This window comes from Schistocerca gregaria, chromosome X (genome assembly GCF_023897955.1).
Source record: "Schistocerca gregaria isolate iqSchGreg1 chromosome X, iqSchGreg1.2, whole genome shotgun sequence".
Classification (NCBI taxonomy): Eukaryota; Metazoa; Arthropoda; class Insecta; order Orthoptera; family Acrididae; genus Schistocerca; species Schistocerca gregaria.
In genome coordinates, this window is record NC_064931.1 from 98,133,950 (window position 1) to 98,137,847 (window position 3,898).

Genomic DNA, 3,898 nt, shown 5'->3' on the forward strand with positions numbered 1-3,898 from the left:
AAATGTTCAACTTCATTTCGCGATTGGTTTGTGTGCTGTTTTGAAATCATCAAAACGTTGTGATACACCCTGTACTACGGAAGTGGATAACTTCACACTTTTTATTATTTAGAGTCAACTGAAACTTTTGGTAACATACAGATATATTTTCTAAATCGACTTGCAAAATGGTTGCCGGCCGCGGTGGTCTCGCGGTTCTAGGCGCGCAGTCCGGAGCCGTGCGACTGCAACCGTCGCAGGTTCGATCCTGCCTCGGGCATGGATGTGTGTGATGTCCTTAGGTTAGTTAGGTTTAAGTAGTTTTAAGTTCTAAGGGACTAATGACCTCAGCAGTTGAGTCCCATAGTGCTCAGAGCCATTTTTTTTTTTTTTTTTTTTTTTTGCAAAATGGTTCAATTGGCTCTGAGCACTATGGGACCTAACATCTGAGGTCATCAGTCCCCTAGAACTTAGAACTACTTAAACCTAACTAACCTAAGGACATCACACACATCACAGAGCGAGGTGGCGCAGTGGTTAGCACACTGGACTCGCATTCGGGAGGACGACGGTTCAATCCCGTCTCCTGCCATCCTGATTTAGGTTTTCCGTGATTTCCCTAAATCGTTTCAGGCAAATGCCGGGATGGTTCCTTTGAAAGGGCACGGCCGATTTCCTTCCCAATCCTTCCCTAACCCGAGCTTGCGCTCCGTCTCTAATGACCTCGTTGTCGACGGGACGTTAAACACTAATCACCACCACCACCACATCACACACATCCATGCCCGAGGCAGGATTCGAACCTGCGACCGTAGCGGTCTCGCGTTCCAGACTGAAGCGCCTAGAACCGATCGGCCACACCGGCCGGCAATCGATTTGCAGTTGGGTTTAATCATCTGATGACTTTACGAGACGGATAATGAGAGCATCTTCTGCAAACACTCTAAGAGGGCTGCTCAGGTTGTCTTCTAGATCGTTTACATAGATCTGGAGCAGCACAGAGCCTATAACACTTCCCCGAGGAACGCCAGATATCACTTCTGCTATAATCGATGACCTTCCGTCAGTTACTACGAACTGTGACCTCTCGGACAGGAAATCAAGAATCCAGTCATGCAGCTGAGACGATACTCCATAGGCATATACGTTGACTAGAGCCACTCGTAAGAAACGGTGTCAAAAGCCTTCTGGAATCAAGTTGAGATCTGCCGTCGTTAGGTCTCATTATTTCATGTGAATACTGAGCTAGTTATGTTTGATAAGAACTATGTTTTCTGCATTCAAGTTGGCAGTTCGTTAATAAATCATTGTCTTCGAGGCAATTGAAAATGTTCTGGGCCAACAAATGTTCGGGAATCCCACTGTAAAACGACGTTAGTAATATGGGTCTGTAATTCAGCGGATTATTCATATGTCCTCTGTTAAGTACTGATATGATCTGTATAACTTTCCAGTCATTAGAAACAGATCTGTCATCGAGTGAGTTGTCGTACATGATTGCTAAATATGGAGCTATTGTATCAGCATACTTTCGAAGGAACCTAACTGGTACACAGGGATTTAAGCTACTTCGCTGTACCGAGCATATCTACTTCTAAGTTACTCATGTTGGCAGTTTTTCTTGATTCGAATTTTGGAACATTTACTTCGTTTTCTTTGGTGAAAGAATTTCGGAAAACCTTTTTTAGTGAATCTGCTGTGGTGGCGCTGTCATCAGTAACATTACCATTGCTGTCACACAGTGAAGGTGTTCATTGTATCTTTTCGCTCGTGTACTTTACAAACGACAAGAAACGCTCTGGGATTCCTGCCAGAGTTCGAGAAGAGTTTCGTTGTGGAAACAGTTAAAAGCATCTAGGATTGAAGTCCGCACTGAGTTTCGAGCCGCAGTAAAACATCACCAATCTTGGAGATTTTGCGTTCTTTTAATTTTGGCATGCTTTCCGCAACAGTGTTCTGGCCTGTTTTGGTACCATTGTGGATCAGTACTATCAGTTATTAATTTATTTGATATATCTCTCTCTCGGTGACCGTCGATATTATTCCTCTGAATTTAAATCCTATCTTCTCTACGCTTTCATAGTAAATTTGGAAGGAGAGCAGGCTGTCTCTTAGGATGGCGTCAAGCGAATTTTTATCCGCTCTTTGTAAACAGATGTATCTTGCAGCTTTTTCATGAATTTGTGTTTTATGGCATTAAGGCTTGCTACAACGACTTGTGGTAAGTAATCCCTGTACCCGTATGCGATGCTAACTGCATGCTCAGGATTGTTTGTTGTTAAGACGTCAAGTATGATTTCGTTACCATATACATTTCGAGTGGGTTCCTGAACTAAGTGTTCAAAATAATTTTCGGAGAAAGCATTCAATACGATTTCGAGCGATGTTTTATGCCTGCTCCTGACTTTAAACAAGTATTTTCGCAAACATATCGACGCAGTCACCATCAATTATGATTGTATGAGTACGGTACCTATCTGAAATGAGATTCATATTTTCTTTGGACTGTTCAGCAACTGTATCATCTGAGTCGCGGAGTGGTTGGTAAAAGGAACCAATTAATAATTTATTCCATTTCTCAAGTATAAACTCTCGCCATACTGATTCAGAGGTACTATCTACTTAAATTTCACTGTAGGGTAAACAACTTCTGACAGCAATAAACATTCCACCTCCAACTGTATTAATCTATCTTTTCTGAACAACCATTAGATAACTTACAGAAGACAACATCATCTGCGAGAAATCTGATATTACTATTAACATTGTCTGCCAGGTCTATAATATACACTCTGCACAAAAGAATCTCGCACACTTCCTCGTGCACGACTGATGTTAGTTCTTCTGTCGATGACTTTTCATCTAATAGAACAAGCTCAGTGTCAAATTTTGTTTGTTGCCCCGTATAACCGCACTTTCATTAATATGTGTAGATGTTGTACCAATATAAATCTTTTTCGCAGGTTAAGAAGTACTGCATCCACCTGATTGCCTTGATGCATAGCTTTCAGGATGAAATGATCGTATGGCATTTACTGGCCGGGATATCCCATTCGGGGTTCGGCCGCCGAATTGCAAGTCTTTTTAGTTGACGCCACTTCGGCGACTTGCGTCTCAGTGATGATGAAAATGATGATGACATACTCACAACACCCAGTCCCCTGCCGGGAATCGGACCCGGCCCCCCTTGCGTGGTAGGCGGTAACACCACCGCTGGTCTACGGGAGCGAACGGCTTTCAGGATGTCATATACGAAAAGCGCAAGATGGGTTTCAAATGGTCGATGTTCTCGTAATCCACGCTGTTTGAGATATCACATTTAATATGTGCTCAGAATATGTTCTATGATTCTACAGCAACTGGACATCAAAGAGCTTCGATAGAAGTTATGTGGATCATTTCTGTTATCCGTCTTCTATACGTATGTGACCTGTGCATTCTTCCAATAACTGTTTTTCTTCGAGGGGTGTATGGTACATGACGGTTACAGTGGGAGCTACTTCCGCTACAGATTCTGTATAACATCTGCCACGGATTCCATCGTGTCCTGGAGCCCTGTTTATTTCTAACGATTTTAGCTGTTTCTCAACGCCACTGGCACTAATGTCACTACCATTCATCTTAGTAGTGGCGCCACAAGTAACCTACGGCAGTTCTTCTGTATCTACCTTAGTAAAGGTCATAATTTCTGCTGTAGCTTTTCCATCCTAAATTTCAGTTCATGTGTTATTCATGAGAGTCTGGACACAAAGTTGGTGCCTTTTTGATATGACCCGTATTTCTTTGAGGTTTAAAGAGATCTTTCAATAAAATTCAGCTACGGCAGTCATCGAAGACATTACCGTTTTGACAGCCAAACGCATTTCATTCAGCGTCTCTCTGTCTGTAACAGTATACTTGGTTTTACATCTATTACGCT

The 3,898-nt window shown here is 42.5% G+C and overlaps 1 non-coding gene across 1 annotated transcript; it reads left to right on the forward strand.

Annotated features, from left to right (window-relative positions):
• The first annotated feature begins 498 nt into the window (after nucleotides 1–498).
• Trnaa-cgc (transfer RNA alanine (anticodon CGC)) lies at nucleotides 499–571 on the forward strand. Its single transcript has one exon. It is a non-coding gene; the product is annotated as a tRNA-Ala (tRNA).
• The last annotated feature ends 3,327 nt before the right edge of the window (nucleotides 572–3,898 follow it).